The sequence below is a fragment of the Scyliorhinus torazame genome, chromosome 13 (genome assembly GCF_047496885.1).
Source record: "Scyliorhinus torazame isolate Kashiwa2021f chromosome 13, sScyTor2.1, whole genome shotgun sequence".
NCBI lineage: Eukaryota > Metazoa > Chordata > Chondrichthyes > Carcharhiniformes > Scyliorhinidae > Scyliorhinus > Scyliorhinus torazame.
In genome coordinates, this window is record NC_092719.1 from 221,538,844 (window position 1) to 221,562,256 (window position 23,413).

Here is a 23,413-nt window from a genome sequence, read left to right on the forward strand (position 1 = left end):
ATAGCCTCACTGCCCTCTGAGGTGTCCTCCCGTAGTACAGCTGTGATATCCTCCCTAACCAGTAGCGCAACTCCGCCACCCCTTTTACATCCCCCTCTATCCCGCCTGAAACATCTAAATCCTGGAACGTTTAGTTGCCAATCCTGCCCTTCCCTCAACCAGGTCTCTGTAATGGCAACAACATCATAGTTCCAAGTACTAATCCAAGCTCTAAGTTCATCTGCCTTGCTCGGAATACTTCTTGCATTAAAACATATGCACTTCAGGCCACCAGACCCGCTGTGTTCAGCAACTTCTCCCTGTCTGCTCTGCCTCAGAGCCCCACTGTCCCTATTCCCTAGTTCTCCCTCAATGCTCTCACCTTCTGACCTATTGCTCCCGTGCCCACCCCCCTGCCATACTAGTTTAAACCCTCCCGTGTGACACTAGCAAACCTCGCGGCCAGGATATTTATGCCTCTCCAGTTTAGATGCAACCCGTCCTTCTTATATAGGTCACACCTGCCTCGGAAGAGCTCCCAGTGGTCCAGATAACGGAAACCCTCCCTCCTACACCAGCTGTTTAGCCACGTGTTTAGCTGCTCTATCTTCCTATTTCTAGCCTCACTGGCACGTGGCACAGGGAGTAATCCCGAGATTACAACCCTAGAGGTCCTGTCTTTTAACTTTCTGCCTAGCTCCCTGAACTCCTGCTGCAGGACCTCATGCCCCTTCCTGCCTATGTCGTTAGTACCAATATGTACAATGATCTCTGCCTGTTTGCCCTCCCCCTTCAGGATGCCCTTTACCCATTCGGAGACATCCTGGACCCTGGCACCAGGGAGGCAACATACCATCCTGGAGTCTCTTTCACGTCCACAGAAGCGCCTATCTGTGCCCCTGACTATAGAGTCCCCTATTACTATTGCTCTTCTGCGCTTTGACCCTCCCTTCTGAACATCAGAGCCAGCCGTGGTGCCACTGCTCTGGCTGCTGCTGTTTTCCCCTGATAGGCTATCCCTCCCGACAGTATCCAAAGGGGTATCCCTGTTCGAGAGGGGGACAACCACAGGGAATTCCTGCACTGACTGCCTGCCCTTTCTGGTGGTCACCCATTTCTCTGCCTGCACCTTGGGTGTGACCACATTCATAGAACTGCGCTCTATGACGCTTTCCGCCACCTGCATGCTCCTAAGTGCATCCAATTGCCACTCCAACCGAACCATGCGGTCTGTGAGGAGCTCCAGTTGGGTGCACTTTCTGCAGATGAAGCCATCCGGGATGCTGGAAGCCTCCCGGACCTGTCACATCTCACAGTCAGAGCACTGCCCCCTCTAACTGACATTGCGTCAATTAATTAGTAAATTAAAGTTAAAAGTTTTTTTTTTAATTTAAAAAGTTACTGTTAAGTATCTGTTTCCTAGCACTAGATTTCTACTATAAATATGAAAGCTAAATATAGTACTCTCCGATCTCTGGCTTAGATACCCCTTTAAATTATAATTAAGTAATTATGTTTTATTAGTTACCAATGCTTAATTTTTTTAATTTAGTGTAGATTCCCAACCAGCCACTCAGGTCACAGCTTTTCTGTGATGTCACTTCAGTTTCCCCCGACACACACAATTTTAAAAGGTAATAAAAGTAAAAATGAGCAAAAATCACTTACTTACCTTCTGAGGGTCTCAGATGTTCTCAGGTTCTCTCCCTGACAGAGACTGCTCGTCCTTCTCCGAACGGCTCCCGAAACTAGGCCGCGATCTTTTTAAATCTCCGCTCCGACTCGCAGCTCCCGCGCTTTTTAAATCTCACTGACACACACACACTCACACAAACAGTGACACACATACTCACACACAATCAAACACACTGATACACACAGACTGACGCACACACATTGGCAAATACAGTGACACACACACACTGACACACACACTGACGTACACACACTGATACACACTGACGTACACACACTTATACACACACTGACACACACACACTGACACACACACACTGACACACACACTGACACACACACTGACGTACACACACTGACACACACACTGACACACACACACTCACACACACACACTGGCACACACACTGACACACACACTGACGTACACACACTGATACACACACTGACACATACACTGACACACACACTGACACACACTGACGTACACACTGACGTACACACACTGACACACACACTGACACACACACTGACGTACACACACTGATACACACACTGATACACACACACTGACACACACACTGACACACACTGACGTACACACACTGACACACACACTGATACACACACACTGACACACACACTGACACACTGACACACACACTGATACACACTGATACACACACACTGACACACACACTGACACACACACTGACACATACACACTGACACACACACACTGACACACACACTTACACACACACTGACGTACACACATTGATACACACACTGACACACACACTGACACTGACACACACACACTGACACACACACTTACACACACACTGACGTACACACACTGATACACACACTGACACACACACTGACACATACACACTGATACACACACACTGACACACACACTGATACACACATTGATACACACACACTGACATACACACTGACACACACACACTGACACATACACACTGACACACACACACTGACACACACACACTGACACACACTGACGTACACACACTAACACACACACACTGACACACACTGACACACACACACACACTGACACACACACTGACACACACACACTGACCCACAGACTGACGTACACACATTGGCAAACACACACTGACACACACACACTGACACACACACTGACACACACTGACGTACACACACCGATACACACACTGATACACACACACTGACACACACACTGACACACACTGACGTACACACACTGACACATACACACTGACACACACACACTGACACACACACTGACACACACACTGACATACACACACTGATACACACACTGATATACACACACTGACGTACACACACTGACACACACACATTGACAAACACACACATTGACACACTGCCACACACACACTGACACACACATTAACAATGACACATACACACACTCAAACACACTGACACCCACACTGACACACAAACTGAAACATTGACACGCACATTAACACTGATACACACACTAACACCCACAGTGACACACAAACTCACACACACACCGTGACACACACACTGATGTAAGCACTGCCACACACACACGGATACTCACACACTCACACACACACTGACGCTCCCACGCCCTCACACACTCTGTCATGGGAATGTCCCTTTAAGAAATGTTTGTCTTCTCAAATGCCCGCAATGATGTGTGTGGGTGGAGCTGGGCAGTGGCTCCGTGTTTTACTTTCGGTTTACATAGTTTTTAAGCTGGATTCAGACAAAGAAAGCTTCTCTGGTCTCTCTGCATGTTAAAGGGTGTCTCCAGATCACCTGTTTTGTGTAAGGAATTGAAACCTACTGTTTCGTGAAAAAAAGGTGCTTCGCTTTATGGATGTTGTTCCTTGAGTGAAACAGTAAAGGAAAGTTATATATAGACTTCTGTAGCTGGGTGGGGGATTTATGTTTGTAGTTGATAAAAATGTTTACTGTGTGTTTACAAAATGTTAACTGAATTTGTAGAATAAACTTTGTTTTTGATTTAAAGTGGTTAAGGCCTCTGTTGACTAACACCTGAAAGACAAACCCTTGTGTTCCTCGTAACCAAACTCGATAAACAGTTGTAGGTCAGGTGAACTCCACGGTCTACTTTGGTGTTCTCTAATCCCTGGCTCATAGCAACACACACTGACACACACTGACACACACACATACTGACACACCCACACAAACACACTGACACACACTGACACACACACATACTGACACACCCACACAAACACACTGACACACACTGACACACACACATACTGACACACCCACACAAACACACTGACACACACTGACACACACACATACTGACACACCCACACAAACACACTGACACACACTGCCACACACACATACTGACACACCCACACAAACTCACTGACACACACACTGATAGGTACTCACACACTGACACACAAACACACTGACACACACACACACACTGACACACTAACATACACACTGACACACACTGACACACACACATATTGACACACCCACACACACCCACTCCACACCCACACACTGACACACACACATACTGACACACCCACACAAACACACTGACACACCCACACACACATACTGACACACCCACACAAACACACTGACACACACTGCCACACCCACACACACATACTGACACACCCACACAAACACACTGCCACACCCACACACACATACTGACACACACACATACTGACACACCCACACAAACACACACACATACTGACACACCCACACAAACACACTGACACACACTGACACACCCACACACACATACTGACACACCCACACAAACACACTGGCACACACTGACACACACACATACTGACACACCCACACAAACACACTGACACACACTGACACACCCACACACACTACTGACACACCCACACAAACACACTGACACACACTGACACACCCACACACACATACTGACACACCCACACAAACACACTGACACACACTGACACACCCACACACACATACTGACACACCCACACAAACACACTGACACACACACACACACACTGACACACCCACACAAACATACTGACACACACTGCCACACACACATACTGACACACCCGCACAAACACACTGACACACACTGCCACACACACATACTGACACACCCACACAAACACACTGACACACACTGCCACACACACATATTGACACACCCACACAAGCACACTGGCACACACTGCCACACACACATACTGACACACCCATACAAACACACTGACACACACACTGATAGGTACTCACACACTGACACACACACATACTGACACACCCACACAAACACACTGACACACACTGCCACACCCACACACACATACTGACACACCCACACAAACACACTGACACACACACACACTGACACACACTAACATACACACTGACAGGTACTCACACTCTGACACACACACACATTCACACTGACACACACTCACACTGACGCACTCACACTGACACACACTCACACTGACACACACAATAACACAGACTCACAATATCAGACACAAACACACACTCAAAGACACAGACCCGGAACACGAGCTTCAATCAAAGACAACTGAAATTTCCATCAGAATCTCACAAAGCTCACCCTCCCCTCACTTCCTGGTTTCCTTCTCTTATTGACCAAACCCTGAGGTGTGGGACACGGTTAGAATCCAATCTCATTGATTATTTCCATCTCTTGCCCCTGGGTTACAGGTGCTGCTGCGGACTCAACGTGGAGACGGTGGGGAATTGATCTCTTAGCCACATCCCCCCCCCCACCCTGAGAGCACCGTGACCCCCCCACCCTGAGAGCACCGTGACCCCCCCACCCCCCACCCTGAGAGCACCCTGAGACCCCCCACCCTGAGAGCACCGTGACCCCCCCACCCTGAGAGCACCGTGACCCCCCACCCTGAGAGCACCGTGACCCCCCCACCCTGAGAGCACCGTGACCCCCCCACCCTGAGAGCACCGTGGCCCCCCCACCCTGAGAGCACCGTGACCCCCCCACCCTGAGAGCACCGTGACCCCCCCACCCTGAGAGCACCGTGACCCCCCCACCCTGAGAGCACCGTGACCCCCCCATCCTGAGAGCACCGTGACCCCCCCACCCCCCCACCCTGAGAGCACCGTGACCCCCCCACCCCCCCACCCTGAGAGCCCCGTGACCCCGCCACCCTGAGAGCACCGTGACCCCCCCACCCTGAGAGCACCGTGACCCCCCCCACCCCCCCACCCTGAGAGCACCGTGACCCCCCCCACCCTGAGAGCCCCGTGACCCCCCCACCCTGAGAGCACCGTGACCCCGCCACCCTGAGAGCACCGTGACCCCCCCACCCTGAGAGCACCGTGACCCCCCCACCCTGAGAGCACCGTGACCCCCCCACCCTGAGAGCACCGTGACCCCCCCACCCTGAGAGCACCGTGACCCGGCCACCCTGAGAGCACCGTGACCCCCCCACCCTGAGAGCACCGTGACCCCGCCACCCTGAGAGCACCGTGACCCCCTCACCCCCCCACCCTGAGAGCACCGTGACCCCCCCACCCTGAGAGCACCGTGACCCCCCCACCCTGAGAGCACCGTGACCCCCCCACCCTGAGAGCACCGTGACCCCCCCACCCTGAGAGCACCGTGACCCCCCCACCCCCGCCCTGAGAGCACCGTGACCCCCCCACCCTGAGAGCACCGTGACCCCCCCACCCTGAGAGCACCGTGACCCCCCCACCCTGAGAGCACCGTGACCCCGCCACCCTGAGAGCACCGTGACCGCCCCACCCCCCACCCTGAGAGCACCGTGACCCCCCCACCCTGAGAGCACCGTGACCCCGCCACCCTGAGAGCACCGTGACCGCCCCACCCCCCACCCTGAGAGCACCGTGACCCCCCCACCCCCGCCCTGAGAGCACCGTGACCCCCCCACCCCCCACCCTGAGAGCACCCTGCCCTCCCCACCCCTCTCAGTTTAATTGTTCCGTTTCCGCGACCTGCCACTCTCATTCTGGGGGCCGGGGGAAGGTTTAGGTTTTTAATGCTTCTCCCTCCAGCATTCGGCAATGTCTTCACTCACTTCTTGCTGGCAGCGCATTAGTTAAATCCTCGGTGCACATGGGGTCAGAGCACTCGGATACAAGCACAGTCTGTCCGACCTCTTCTCACAGGACAACCTATCCATTCCGGCTATTCATCTCCTGAAGCTTCTCTGAACTGATTCTATCCCATTTACCTTGTTCCTGAAACAAGGTGACCAATCCTGTTCACAATACTCCAGATGTGTTAGGGTTAGGGTTAGGGTTAGGGTTAGGGTTCGGGTTCGGGTTCGGGTTAGGTTTAGGGTTCAGGTTAGGGTTAGGGTTAGGGTTCGGGTTAGGGTTCGAGTTAGGGTTAGGGTTAGGGTTAGGGTTAGGATTCGGGTTCGGGTTAGGGTTAGGTTTAGGGTTAGGGTTAGGGTTAGGTTTAGGGTTAGGGTTAGGGTTAGGGTTAGGGTTCGGGTTAGGGTTCGAGTTAGGGTTAGGGTTAGGGTTAGGGTTAGGTGTGTCCCACTGGTCACCATTGTAAAAATCCTGAAACCAGTGTTGTTGACGAGGGGGAGAGGGGGGAGGACACAGAGAGGAGCGACTGCGGGCTGCTTTCCCGGACACTGGCCGGGCTCCCTGGGGTAGAGGGGCCCAGCCAGGGCCGGGGGAGGGGGAGGGGGAGGGGGAGGGCGGGAAGACGGGGTGTGGGGAGGCAGAGTGGCCGTGGTGAACCTCCACGCGACTGGGGCAGCGCCCAGGCATGGATCGCCATTGCCACCGCCTGCATGGCAGCCATCTTGCTGCGCACCCCACTAACCACTCTCCCTGACCCCTGGGTCACAGAGTGACACCGACCGTATGCACGCCCCCAGCACCCACCCCCACCCCCGCCACCCTGGCAGGGGCAGTGCCAGCCAATGGCACCCCTGGCACCAGGGGTGGGCATCACAGCCAGAGGCCCCCACGGTGCCGACCAGGGATGCGGAAGGGACATGCGAGGGAGGAGCCAGCAATGCCAACCGGGGCTATTAGCTCGGTGGACCTGGTTGGGCACGGGGGGGTACGCACCATGCTAATGTGTCGACCTTTCACCCCCTGCAGACAATGGATATTGGAATTCAACCAGCAATGGGGGCCTCCCTGCTGGTCGCCGCAGCCCCGGGGGAGCCCTGCGGCTGTACGAGCTGCAGCTGCTCGAGAAGGGGGAAGCTGCAGCAGCGGAGCGGACAGCAGCAGAGCGGGCAGCATCAGAGCGTGCAGCAGCGGAGCGGGCAGCAGCGGAGCGGGCAGCAGCAGAGCGGGCAGCAGCGGAGTGGGCAGCAGCGGAGTGGGCAGCAGAGGGAAAGGTGGCAGCTGCCCAGGCCTGTGTGTGCTGGCAGCGCCTGTCATTCGAGGACCTGCGAGACCGGGCATGCCATTGAAGACGCTGACTGAGCAGGGACACAGTGCGACACATCAGAAGATGGCACACCTGGCACCGCGGGGGTATGGGGGAGGGCACCCACTCCCGACGGCCGTCAGGGTGACGGTCACCCTGCTCCTTTACGCTACTGGGTCCTTCCAAGCGCGAGTGGGGCCCTGTCCGGGGTCTCACCAAGCTCGGTGCATAGGTACATACTCACCATCACGGAGGCCCGATATGCCCAGGGGGCACAATCCATCCTCTTCAATGTGGACCGAGCCCACCAGTGTGCCCGGGCAGCGGGGTTCGCACCATCGACGGGAGGCATGTCCCCGGACCAGAACCTGTGGATAACAGGCCGCTGTCCACAAACTGAAAGCACGATGTCTTCAGCCTGGCAGACTCGATGATTCCAGACATGTTTGTGGTAAACACCACGAGTAACACATTGCGTGTATTACGGTACTGCCCCTGTATTACAGGTACCACAGTAATCCCAGCCTGCTGGCTCCTCCCAGCAGGCGGTGTATAAAAGTGTCTGCTCTCCTGCGCTGCTCCCATTCTGGCTTCAGCTGCAGGAGGCTCTCACTGACCAACGGCCGGCAGGAGATTCACTCTCCTCACTGACCAACGGCCGGTAGGAGATTCACTCTCCTCACTGACCAACGGCCGGTAGGAGATTCACTCTCCTCACTGACCAACGGCCGGTAGGAGATTCACTCTCCTCACTGACCAACGGCCGGTTGCCTACATATTTAACAACACACAGCGGGGCAGGATCAAAAATGACAAGATCTTGAGGTGGAGGATCGAGCTCTCCACCTATAATTATGAGATCTTGTATCGCCCGGGTAAGCTCAACGAGCCCCCCGATGCCAGCGCACAAGTGGACCGACTCCGGGCTCTCCCCTGTGACCTCTGCCACCCGGGGGTCACCCGGTTCTTCCATTTTGTCAAGGCCCGCAACCTGCCCTACTCCATTGAGGAGGTCAGGACCGTAACCAGAGACTGCCAGGTCGGCACAGAGTGCAAACCGCACTTCTACCGGCCAGATCGAGTGCATCTGGTGAAGGCCACCCGCCCCTTTGAACGCCTCAGTGTGGACTTCAAACGGCATCTCCCCTCCACCGACCGCAACGTGTACTTCCTCAACATAATTTATGAGTACTCCCGGTTCCCTTTCGCCATCCCCTGCCCCGATATGACTTCTGCCACAGTAATCAAATCCCTGCACAGCATCTTCGCTCTGTTCGGTTTCCCCACCTACATCCACAGCGATCGGGGATCCTCCTTCATGAGCGATGAGCTGCGTCAGTTCCTGCTCAGCAAGGGCATCGCCTCGAGCAGGATGGCCAGCTACAACCCCCGGGGAAACGGGCAGGTGGAGAGGGAGAACGGGACGGTCTGGAAGGCCGTCCTGCTGGCCCTACGGTCTACAAATCTCCCAGTCTCCCGCTGGCAGGAGGTCCTCCCCGACACGCTCCACTCCATCCGGTCGCTCCTGTGCACCGCCACTAATGAGACCTCCCAGGAACGTGTGTTTGCCTTCCCCAGGAAGTCGACCTCCGGGGTTTCGCTCCAAACATGGCTGACAGTTCCTGGACCCGTCCTCCTCCGGAATCACGTGCGGAGCCATAAATCGGACCCCTTGGTCGAGTAAGTCCACCTCCTCCATGCAAACCCGCAGTACGCCTGGCGTACACCGACGGGCGCCAAGACACCGTCTCCCTCCGGGACCTGGCACCCGCTGGATCCCCACCCACGACCACCGACCTGACACTGCCCCGCCCCCCCCCGGTTGCCTCATTCACCCCTGCGCCACCCACCCTCCCACCAGCGCACCTCACCACAGCCCCCACCCCAGCAGGATCCGTCCCCTCACTGGATCCACTACGGGGTGACGATGGAGAGGCCAACACGCTCCCGGAGTCGCAGGTGACCACGTCGGTGCCCACATCACAACCAGGACTGAGTCGATCGCAGCGGAGGGTCAAAGCCCCCGACCGACTCAATCTGTAATGTTTTCTTCACCCCTGCCGGACTCGTTTTTTAAACAGGGGGTGAATGTGGTAAACACCACTGGTAACACATTGCATGTATTACGGTACAACCGCTGTATTACAGATGCCACAGTAAATCCCTGCCTGCTGGCTCCGCCCAGCAGGCGGTGTATAAAGGTGGATGTTCTCCTGGGCTGCTCCCATTCTGGTTCCAGCTGCAGGGGGCACAACATCTTGTGCAATAAAACATAGAAAAAACAGAGAAAAATACAGCACAGAACAGGCCCTTCAGCCCACGATGTTGTGCCGAACCTTTGTCCTAGATGAATCATAGATTATCATTGAATTTACAGTGCAGAAGGAGGCCATTCGGCCCATTGAATCTGCACTGGCTCTTGGAAAGAGCATCCTACCCAAAGTCAACACCTCCACCCAACACGAAGGGCAATTTTGGACACGAAGGGCAATTTATCATTGGCCAATCCACCTAACCTGAACATCTTTGGGCTGTGGGAGGAAACCGGAGCACCCGGAGGAAACCCACGCACACACGGGGAGGATGTGCGGACTCCGCACAGACAGTGACCCAAGCCGGAATTGAACCTGGGACCATGGAGCTGTGAAGCAATTGTGCTATCCACAATGCTACCGTGCTGCCCTTAAGAACAAATTAATCTACACTATATCATTCTACCGTAATCCATGTACCTATCCAATAGCTGCTTGAAGGTCCCTAATGTTTCCGACTCAACTACTTCCACAGGCAGTGCATTCCATGCCCCCACTACTCTCTGGATAAAGAACCTACCTCTGACATCCCCCCTATATCTTCAACCATTCACCTTAAATTTATGTCCCCTTGTAATGGTTTGTTCCACCCGGGGAAAAAGTCTCTGACTGTCTACTCTATCTATTCCCCTGATCATCTTATAAACCTCTATCAAGTCGCCCCTCATCCTTCTCCGTTCTAATGAGAAAAGGCCTAGCACCCTCAACCTTTCCTCGTAAGACCTACTCTCCATTCCAGGCAACATCCTGGTAAATCTTCTTTGCACCTTTTCCAAAGCTTCCACATCCTTCCTAAAATGAGGCGACCAGAACTGTACACAGTACTCCAAATGTGGCCTTACCAAAGTTTTGTACAGCTGCATCATCACCTCACGGCTCTTAAATTCAATCCCTCTGTTAATGAACGCGAGCACACCATAGGCCTTCATCACAGCTCTATCCACTTGAGTGGCAACTTTCAAAGATGTATGAACATAGACCCCAAGATCTCTCTGCTTGACTTCCGGGTGCGGCGATGACCAGCTAAGTCGCACGTTTCGGCACCTCCCGTTTCAACGGACGTTTGGGCTCTTATCGGGAGCCCCAACGGAAATTTTTTGCGGCCAAACCCAGTGTGAGGTGACAAAGGAAGGAGTCCCCCCAGGTGTGGATGGAAAGAAGCGACAGTAGTGGCCAGATTGCGGAGGATCCTTTGGAGCAGCGGCAGAGAAGAGAAGGGAGAAGCAAGATGGCGGCGGATGGAGCCCAGCTGGTATGGGGCCCGGACCAGCAGGACTTTCTCTGACGATTTGTGGAGGAGCTCAAGAAAGAGGTGCTGGCGCAGATGTTACTGGCAATCGAGGGACTAAAGGAAACACAAAAGGTCCAGGCGATGGAACTCCGTGGAGTGAAGGCAAAGGCAGCCGAGAACGAAGACGAGATACAGGGCCTGGTGGTAAAAACGGAGACGCACGAGGCACTACACAAGAGGTGCATAGAAAGGCTGGAAGCCCTGGAGAACAGCTCGAGGAGGAAAAACCTACGGATTCTAGGTCTCCCCGAAGGAGCAGAGGGAGCTGATGCTGGGGCGTATGTGGGTACGATGCTCCACACGCTAATGAGAGCTGAGGCCCCAACGGGCCCCCTGGAAGTGGAGGGAGCGTACCGGGTCCTCGTGAGAAGACCAAAGGCAGGGGAAACACCAAGAGCAATAGTGGTGAAGCTCCATCGCTACAGGGACAGGGAGATGGTCCTGAGCTGGGCTAAGAAGACACAGAGTAGCAAATGGGAGAATGCGGTGATACGCGTGTATCAAGACTGGAGTGCGGAGGTGGCGAGAAGGAGGGCGAGTTTCAACCGGGCCAAGGCGGTGCTCCATAGGAAGAAAGTCAAGTTTGGGATGCTGCAGCCGGCGAGATTGTGGGTCACACATCAGGGCAAACACCACTACTTCGAGACGGCGGAGGAGGCATGGACATTCATTCAGGAAGGGAAATTGGACTAGATTTGAGAAATTGATGCCCGGAGAGGGGTAGCGAGGTGGTGGCATAGAAATGTAAAGTGGTGAGAGGGGAGGGCTAATGTATAACAATGTTGGACGGGGAATTTTTCTCCCCCTGAGGTGGGGGACATGAAGAAATGTGGGCGCCGGTGGAAAAGGGGACAGGGAAGGGGAATGAGGGAACTGCGCCATTAGGGGCGGGGCCAAGAGGAAGGCGCGGGTATTTTCCCGCGCAATGGAAACTATGGCGGGAAAAAAGGGCGCAGGAAGGAAGGGAGCCTCACACGCAGGGAGGTCAAAGGATGAACGGGGGAAGACGAGGTCAGCCAGAGTTAGCTTACGTCCGGAAGCAATATGGGGGGAGTAATCAAGCTAGAGGGGGATCCAGGGGGCGGGGGGGGGGGCTAGCTGGGTTGCTGCTGAGAGTAAGGGGGAGCTGATACGAGACGAGGTGGTCTGGACGGGAGGGCGCCATCTGGGGGACAGACGGGTGCGCGGGACCTGGGTGAGGAGATGGCTTAAAAAAGGGGATGGCTAGTCGACGAGGGGGGGGGGTAAATGGCCCCCCAACCCGGCTGATCACGTGGAATGTGAGAGCTTTAAATGGGCCGATTAAGAGGGCAAGCGTGTTTGCGCACTTAAAGAGACTGAAGGCGGACGTAGTCATGCTCCAGGAGACGCACCTGAAGGTGGCGAATCAGGTTAGACTAAGGAGAGGATGGGTGGGACAGGTATTCCACTCAGGGTTGGCCGCGTAAAACAGAGGGGTGGCAATACTGGTGGGGAAACGTGTATCGTTCGAGGCTAAGACCATAGTGGTGGATAGTGGGGGCAGGTATGTGATGGCGAGTGGCAGATTGCAGGGTGAGGCGGTTGTGCTGGTCTGGTGAATGTATATGCCCCGAACTGGGATGACGCGGGATTCATGAAGCGAATGCTGGGACGTATCCCGGACCTGGAGGTGGGAAACTTGTTAATCGGGGGGGACTTTAACACAGTGCTGGACCCAGGGCTGGACCGGTCCAGATCCAGGACCGGGAGGAGGCCGGCAGCGGCCAAGGTGCTTAAGGGATTCATGGAGCAAATGAGGGGGAGTGGATCCGTGGAGATTCGCCAGACCGATGGGTAAAGAGTTTTCCTTTTTCTCCCACGTCCACAAGGTATATTCCCGGATAGACTTTTTTGTTTTGGGAAGGGCACTGATCCCGAGGGTGGCAGGAACGGAGTACTCGGCCATAGCCGTGTCAGATCACGCCCCGCATTGGGTGGATCTGGAACTGGGAGAGGAAAGGGACCAGTGCCCACTCTGGCGATTAGACATGGGACTACTGGCGGACGAGGGGGTATGCGGAAGGGTGAGGGGATGTATCGAAAGATACCTGGAGGTCAATGACGATGGGGAGGTCCAGGTGGGAGTAGTATGGGAAGCGCTGAAGGCAGTGGTTAGATGAGAGCTGATTTCCATCAGGGCCCACAAGGTGAAACAAGAGGGTAAAGAAAGAGAGAGATTATTAGGGGAAATTTTGAGGGTGGATAGGAAGTATGCGGAGGCCCCAGACGAAGGGCTATACAGGGAAAGACGAAGATTACAGACGGAGTTTGACCTGCTGACCACGGGAAAGGCAGAGACACAGTGGAGGAAGGCACAGGGGATGCAATATGAATATGGGGAAAAGGCGAGCCGGCTGCTGGCCCAACAACTTCGGAAGAGGGGGGCGGCGAGAGAGATTGGAGGAGTTAGGGACGAAACGGGAAAGGTGGAGCAGAGAGCAGGGAAAGTGAACGAGGTGTTCAAGACATTCTATGAGAGGCTGTACAAGTCCCAACCCCCGGAGGGGAAAGAGGCAATGATGCACTTTTTGGACCAGCTAGAGTTCCCGAGGGTGGAGGGGCAGGAGGTGGCAGGTCTGGGGGCGCAGATTGAGGTGGATGAGGTGATCAAAGGAATTGGGAACATGCAAGCATGGAAGGCCCCGGGACCAGATGGGTTCCCGGTGGAATTTTATAGGAAGTACATGGACCTGTTGGCCCCGCTTTTGGCGAGAACCTTTAATGAGGCTAAGGAAAGGGGGACATTACCCCCGACAATGTCGGAGGCGACGATATTGTTAATTCTGAAACGAGACAAAGACCCGCTGCAGTGCCGGTCATACAGGGCCATCTCCCTCCTAAACGTAGACGCCAAACTGCTGGCCAAAGTGATGGCGACAAGGATAGAGGATTGTGTCCCAGGGGTGGTACATGACGGCCAGACAGGGTTTGTTAAGGGGAGACAATTGAATGCCAATGTACGAAGTTTGCTGGGGGTGATGATGATGCCCCCACCGGAGGGGGAGGCAGAGATAGTGGTGGCGATGGATGCAGAGAAGGCATTTGATAGAGTGGAGTGGGACTATTTGTGGGAGGTGCTGAAGAGATTTGGGTTCGGGGAGGGGTTCATTAAATGGGTTAGACTCTTGTATGTGGCCCCGGTGGCAAGCGTCGTTACAAACTGGCAAAGATCGGGATGCTTTCGATTACATAGGGGTACAAGACAAGGGTGCCCCCTGTCCCCGTTACTGTTCGCGTTGGCAATTGAACCATTGGCCATAGCGCTGATGGATTCTAAGAAGTGGAGGGGGGTGCTTAGAGGGGGAGAGGAGCATCGAGTGTCACTATATGCAGACGATTTACTGCTATATGTGGCGGACCCGGTAGAGGGGATGCCAGAGGTAATGCAGATACTCAGGGAGTTTGGAGAATTCTCGGGATACAAATTAAATATGGGAAAGAGCGAGCTTTTTGTGATGCACCCCAGGGAACAGTGCAGGGGGATAGATGCTCTGCCACTGAGGAGAGTAGCAAGGAATTTTCGATACCTGGGGATACAGGTGGCCAGGAACTGGGGAACCCTACATAAACTTAACCTGACGCGATTGGTAGAGCAGATGGAGGAGGACTTTAAGAGGTGGGATATGGTGCCCCTGTCATTGGCGGGCAGAGTACAGGCGGTTAAAATGGTGGTCCTCCCGAGGTTTCTTTTCGTGTTTCAGTGCCTCCCCATCCTGATTACAAAGGCCTTCTTCAAAAAAATAGACAGGAGCATTATGAGCTTTGTGTGGGCGGGAAAGACCCCAAGGGTAAAGAGGGGGTTCCTGCAACGCAGTAGGGACAGAGGGGGATTGGCACTGCCGAGTCTGAGTGACTACTATTGGGCCGCCAATGTGTCGATGGTCTGTAAGTGGATGAGGGAAGAAGAAGGTGCGGCGTGGAAAAGGTTGGACATGGCGTCCTGTAAGGGAACGAGCCTAAAAGCGCTGGCAACGGCGCCGCTACCATTCTCCCCGAAAAGGTACACCACAAACCCAGTGGTGGTGGCGACCTTGAAGATCTGGGGGCAGTGGAGACGACATAGGGGAGTGACGAGTGCCTCGGTGTGGTCCCCGATAAGGAATAACCACAGGTTCGTCCTGGGGAGGATAGATGGGGGATTTCAATGTTGGCAGCGAGCAGGAATTAGGAAGCTGAAGGACCTGTTTGTGGACGGGGCGTTTGCGAGTTTGGGAGCATTGGAAGAAAAATATAAGTTGCCACCAGGGAATGCCTTCCGATACATGCAAGTGAGGGCATTTACGAGCCAACAGGTGAGGGAATTTCCGTGGTTCCCGACACAGGGGGTCCAGGATAGAGTGATTTCGGGGGCATGGGTTGGAGAAGGTAAAGTGTCCGAAATATACAGGGAGGAGAGAGACGAGGGGGAGGCGATGGTAGAGGAGCTGAAGGGGAAAATGGGAAGAGGAGCTGGGGGAAGAGATTGAGGAGGGGCTGTGGGCAGATGCCCTAAGTAGGGTAAATTCCTCGTCCTCGTATGCCAGGCTTAGCCTGATTCAATTTAAGGTTCTACACAGAGCGCTTATGACGGGAGCAAGACTGAGCAGGTTTTTTGGGGTGGAGGACAGGTGTGGGAGGTGCTCGGGAAGCTCGGCGAACCACACTCACATGTTCTGGTCGTGTCCGGCACTGCATGAGTTCTGGGGGGGCGTGGCAAGGGTAATTTCAAAGGTGGTGAAGGCCCGGGTCAAACCAGGCTGGGGGTTAGCTCTATTTGGAGTTGCGGAAGAACCGGGAGTGCAGGAGGCGAAAGAGGCCGACGTCTTGGCCTTTGCGTCCCTAGTAGCCCGGCGCAGGATACTACTCATGTGGAAGGAGGCAAAACCCCCCGGACTGGAGGCCTGGATAAACGACATGGCAGGGTTCATAAGACTGGAATGAATAAAATATGCGTTAAGAGGATCGGCTCAGGGGTTCACCAGGCGGTGGCAACCGTTCCTTGACTATCTCGCGGAACGATAATGGAAAAACAGACAAGACAGCAGCAACCCAGGGGGGAGGGAGGAGAGGGGGGAGGGGGGGAGGATTATTCCGTGTTCTGTTTTTTCTTAGTTAGTTGTTGATATTTGCTTTTTGTTTATTTCTTTTTCCATCTGTTGTTAGTTTAATATATTATTTAAATAACGTTTAATGTATATTCCTTTACTAAGTTGTAAAAACGGAAAATCTCTGTTTGAAAAACTTCAATAAAATATATTTTTTTTTAAAAAAAGACCTCTCTGCTCCTCCACATTGCCAAGAACTCTACCGTTAACCCTGTATTCCGCATTCATATTTGTCCTTCCAAAATGGACAACCTCACACTTTTCAGGGTTAAACTCCATCTGCCACTTCTCAGCCCAGCTCTGCATCCTATCTATGTCTCTTTGCAGCCGACAACAGCCCTCCTCACTATCCACAACTCCACCAATCTTCGTATCGTCTGCAAATTTACTGACCCATCCTTCAACTCCCTCATCCAAGTCATTAATGAAAATCACAAACAGCAGAGGACCCAGAACTGATCCCTGTGATACGCCACTGGTAACTGGGATCCAGGCTGAATATTTGCCATCCACCACCACTCTCTGACTTCTATCGGTTAGCCAGTTCGTTATCCAACTGGCCAAATTTCCCACTATCCCATGCCTCCTTACTTTCTGCAGAAGCCTACCATGGGGAACCTTATCAAATGCCTTACTAAAGTCCATGTACACTACATCCACTGCTTTACCTTCATCCACATGCTTGGTCGCCTCCTCAAAGAATTCAATAAGACTTGTAAGGCGAGACCTACCCCTCACAAATCCGTGCTGACTATCCCTAATCAAGCAGTGTCTTTCCAGATGCTCAGAAATCCTATCCTTCAGTACCCTTTCCATGACTTTGCCGACCACCGAAGTAAGACTAACTGGCCTGTAATTCCCAGGGTTATCCCTAGTCCCTTTTTTGAACAGGGGCACGACATTCGCCACTCTCCAATCCCCTGGTACCACCCCTGTTGACAGTGAGGACGAAAAGATCATTGCCAACGGCTCTGCAATTTCATCTCTTGCTTCCCATAGAATCCTTGGATATATCTCGTCAGGCCCGGGGGACTTGTCTATCCTCAAGTTTTTCAAAATGCCCAACATGTCTTCCTTCCTAACAAGTATTTCCTCGAGCTTACCAGTCTGTTTCACACTGTCCTCTCCAACAATATGGCCCCTCTCATTTGTAAATACAGAAGAAAAGTACTCGTTCAAGACCTCTCCTATCTCTTCAGACTCAATACACAATCTCCCGCTACTGTCCTTGATCGGACCTATCCTCGCTCTAGTCATTCTCATATTTCTCACATATGTGTAAAAGGCCTTGGGGTTTTCCTTGATCCTACCCGCCAAAGATTGTTCATGCCCTCTCTTAGCTCTCCTAATCCCTTTCTTTAGTTCCCTCCTGGCTATCTTGTATCCCTCCAATGCCCTGTCTGAACCTTGTAAAGCACTGAATAAAGCCTCGATTATTTCACCATTCTCGTCTCGTGGTAATTGACGGTGCGTCAATGTTCGAGACACCCTCCCTACCCAACGTGCACTTGGGCCACCCACAGGGTCCACCTATTTCCTCCCCCAACCTCTGCCCATGTGGGAGTCTCCAGCATGGCCCTAGCATCTCCTCCTCCCTCGGGGTGCCCGATGGTCCCCGGGCTACTCCATGGGACAGGAGTGCGTGGGGAGCTAGCGCCTGAGGCTCCCCCGCCTCCTGGCGCTGCCAGTCCTGGAGGCCCGCTCTGGTCTTCACCAGGGTCTGCACGCCCGTGGCCATGGAGCACAGGGAGTGGACCATCTCCCTCTGGGACTGGGCCACCTCCCTCTGTGTCTGTGCCACGCTGGCCAGCGCCTGGACAATATCGCCGACATTCCCAGCCATGGCCTGCTGTGAGTGGGGCACGTTCAGGAGCGTCACTGTAATGTCCAGGTGGCACATGGGTGCCTGTGTGACGGCAACATTGTCCTGCGCCACGGCCAGCACCTGGCAGAATGCCCCAGGCTTTGGACACGCTGATCCATCGGGGGCGGGCATCGGATGTGCCACTAGCTGCGGGCAGGGGACGCCAGATGGACCCGTCCCATCTCCAGCAGGTCCTGCAAGACACAAGACAGGATGCATGATTGGACCACAGGCCGGGGGAGGGTGGGGGTGTGGGTGAGGGTTAAGCGTGTGGGTGGGGGGATGGTGGGGGGGGGGTGGGGAGGGTGGAGGTGAGGGTGTGGGGGGGGGGGGGGGGTTGCACACGTGTCACAGGTAACCCTAACTCAGTGGGGGTCTGACTTCCTCGCCTGTGGCTGAGCTCCACCTCGGCGACCTCCCGTTCCTCCTGGCCACCGGCCACATCCAGGGCCCTCTGCTCGGCCATAGTGAGGGGCCGCAGGTCCGGCGCTCCCCCTGTCTTCTCCTGCTCCTGGCAGTTGTGCGCGGTCTTCTCCTGGGGGGCAGTAAACACAGAGTGTTCGACAGCCCCACAGCACAGTGCTGCCTCCTCACCCTGGCCGCCCTGAGGAGGTCCTGCAGTGTTTTCTGGCAGTGCAGGTCTGCCCAGACGGTGTTGCCCACGGCGCCCATGGCCTCTGCCAACCTGTGCCCAGGCACGATGAACGGTGGCAGCTGGCAACCTCCTTCCCGGGCCGGGGTACAGGGTCACCCGCCTCTCCTCCACCGCGTCCAAGAAGGTGTCCAGCTCGCCGTCGGTGAAACGGGGTGCCACTCTCCTCACTTGTTGTCTGGGATGGTGTGTGTGGGGGGTGCCGTGTGTATTGTCATGTGGGAGTACCTTTAAGAAATGGATGTTTAAGCAATGTACCTTTGAGAAATGGAGCTGATCATATTACTGACGTGATCTCAGAGGGTGGGGGGAGCTGAGCTCACTTCTGCTTTTTTGAGTTTCAGTTTGCGAAGGCAGCTGGGAGTGTCTGTGTGTTTTGCTGAGAGCTGCAGGAAGAAAACACAGAGCTGGTCTGTTGATGTCTGCAATCCAAAGACTATAAATATATTGAATGTAACCTAATGTGTTATTATTTTTGAAGGTTTGAAGTCTTTTAGAAGTTTAAAGGAACATTTTGAAGGATTATTTAGTGTTGTAGTCTTTTGGGGTTACCTTTGAAGTAATGGGTGTTAAGATATTCAGCGTTTGTTTTTAAAAGGTTAACTTGAGTTCATAGAATAAACATTGTTTTGTTTTAAAAACCACTTATCCATTTCTGCTGTACCACACCTGGAGAGTACGCCGTGTGCTCCCCACACCACAATCTATTGAAAGTTGTGGGTCGGTTGAACCCCATGAAACACTTTGGGGTTCTCTAAACCCGGACCCACAACAGTATCTGCGGCTGCAGCTTGTCAGCCTCCTGAGTGTCAGTCGCGAATCCGGCCCCGTTTCTCATTGGAATCGGTTGTGTTCCACGTGACGCCAGTGCGAGCCCCCAAACAGTCGCGGAATCGGTCCAGGTGTGGCACCAGTTTTCCTTTCGTGAAAGTCCATGAATCCTGCGTTGCGTCAATATCTTTAATAACGGCTTGTGCCATTTTCCCAATGACAGATGTTAGCGTACCTGGCCTGCGGTCTCCTGCTTCCTGTCTCTTTTTGAATAAAGCAGTTACATTTGTTACTTTTCGATCTAATGGAACTTTCCTCAAATCCGGAATATTCGGAAAATGAAAGCCAATGCGCCAACGACATCACCAGCCACTTGTTGGAAGATGTTGCCCCAAAGGAAGATGGCGCCGTTGGTTGGACATTAATCCCCCCCCCCCCACCCCCCGGGAGCAGGGAATCCCAACAGGCGGGGATTTCCCACCGTGCTTTTTGTCTAAGTTTGATGTTGTCTTTAACTTCTTTAGTTAACCATGGATGGTGGGTCCTCCCCTGGGAATATGCATGTCTCAATGGAATGTATCTATTCTGTGTATTCTGAAAAATCCATTTAAATGTCTGCCACTGAACCTCTATTGACCCTTCCCCTAACCTCTTTTTCCAGTTCACTTATGCTCGCTCTGCTTTCATTCCCATATAATTACCCTTATCCCAGTTTAAAATACTAGTCTTGGACTCCCCCTTCTATCCCTCAAACTGAAAGTAAAGTTCAATCATATGATCGCTGCTATCCATTGACTCCTTCACTGTGAGAGTATCAATTAATCCTATCTTTTTTCAGAATACTAGGTCGAGATGCCGATGTTGTCGCTGTACTGGGATGGATAAGCTGGGTGTGCGGCTAAACCTGGGGCACAGGTCGTCAGTACTTTTGCTGTAATGTTTCGAAGAATTCTTCGAGACAGGAAGAATTCTTCAAGACAGGATCTACTCCCATTTGGAAGCAAATGGACGTATTAGTGAGAGGCAGCATGGTTTTGTGAAGGGGAGGTCGTGTCTCACTAACTTGATAGAGTTTTTCGAGTTTCGGTCACAAAGATGATAGATGCAGGTAGGGCAGTGGATGTTGTCTATATGGACTTCAGTAAGGCCTTTGACAAGGTCCCTCATGGTAGACTAGTACAAAAGGTGAAGTCACACGGGATCAGGGGTGAGCTGGCAAGATGGATACAGAACTGGCTAGGTCATAGAAGGCAGAGAGTAGCAATGGAAGGATGCTTTTCTCATTGGAGGGCTGTGACCAGTGGTGTTCCACAGGGATCAGTGCTGGGACCTTTGCTGTTCGTATGATTTGGAGGAAAATGTAACTGGTCTGATTAGTAAGTTTGCAGACGACATAAAGGTTAGTGGAATTGGGGATAGCGATGAGGACTGTCAGAGGATACAGCAGGATTTAGATTGTTTGGAGACTTGGGCGGAGAGAACCCTCAAGAGTATTGAAAGTCAGAGAGATCTAGGAGTACAGGTCCACAGGTCACTGAAAGGGGCAACACAGGTGGAGAAGGTAGTCAAGAAGGCATACGGCATGCTTGCCTTCATTGGCCGGGGCATTGAGTATAAGAATTGGCAAGTCATGTTGCAGCTGTATAGAACCTTAGTTAGGCCACACTTGGAGTATAGTGTTCAATTCTGGTCGCCACACTACCAGAAGGATGTGGAGGCTTTAGAGAGGGTGCAGAAGAGATTTACCAGGATGTTGCCTGGTATGGAGGGCATTAGCTATGAGGAGAGGTTGAATAAACTCGGTTTGTTCTCACTGGAACGACGGAGGTTGAGGGGCGACCTGATAGAGGTCTACAAAACTATGAGGGGCATAGACAGAGTGGATAGTCAGAAGCTTTTCCCCAGGGTAGAGGGGTCAATTACTAGGGGGCATAGGTTTAAGGTGAGAGGGGCAAGGTTTAGAGTAGATGTACGAGGCAAGCTTTTTACGCAGAGGGTAGTGGGTGCCTGGAACTCGCTACCGGAGGAGGTGGTGGAAGCAGGGACGATAGTGACATTTAAGGGGCATCTTGACAAATACATGAATAGGATGGGAATAAAGGGATACCGACCCAGGAAGTGTAGAAGATTGTAGTTTAGTTGGGCAGCATGGTCGGCACGGGCTTGGAGGGCCGAAGGACCTGTTCCTGTGCTGTACTTTTCTTTGTTCTTTGTTCTTTGTTTGTTGTCAGGGCGCATCGTCTTTGCAATGTACAGCATCTTCACCATTTCTTGATATCACGTGGAGTGAATCGGACTGGCTGAAGACTGATATCTGTGATGCTGGGACCTCCGGAGGAGACCGAGACGGAGCATCCACTCGGCACTTATGGCTGAAGGTTGTTGAAGGTGCCTCGTCTTTTGCACTGATGTGCTGGGCTCCTCCATCATTGAGGATGGGGATATTTGTGGAGCCTCCTCCTCCAGTGAGTTGTTTAATTGTCCAACCCCATTCACGACTGGCAGGACTGCAGAGCGTAGATCTGATCCATTGGTTATGGGATTACATAGCTCTTGCTATCACATGATTCCACTGTTCGACACACATGTCATCACGCTAGGTTGACACCTAATTTGTAGGCATTCCTGATGTACTGGCATGCCCTCCTGCACTATTCCCGGGTTGATTCTCTCTCTTGGTGGTCATGGTAGAGTTGCAGAGAATATAGATATGCTTTGCAATGCAGTTTGTGGTTGAGTACAATTTTGCTGTGAATGGCCCAAAGCGACTCATGGATGCCCAGTTCCGAGTTGCTGGGTATGGAACGGTGGTCGTGCCACACAACACGGTGGAGGGTATCCTGACTGTGAAGACGAGGCTTCATCTCCACAAGGGCTGTGCGGTGCTCACACCTACCGATTCTGTCCTGGGTGCCCAGGTTGGTGAGGATGGGGGTCAAGTATGTTTTTCACGAATATTTGCTCCCTCACCCCGTGCTGCAGTCCCAGTCGAGCAGCTATGTCCATTAGAATCGAGCTGCTCTGTCAGCCGTGCTGTCACCGGGCCACTCTTGGTGATGGTCATCAGAGTCCATCATCCAGAACGCATTCTGTGCCCTCGCCACCTTCAGTGCTTCCTCCAACTGGTGTTCAATGTGGAGGAGTATGGACTCATCAGCTGTTGGAGGGCGGGGGGGGGGGGGGGGGGGGCAGGGGGGCTGGTACATGGTAATCAGCAGGAGGTTTGCTTGCCAATGTTTGGCCCAATGCCATGAGACTTCATGGGGTTCGGTTACACCGAGGGCACT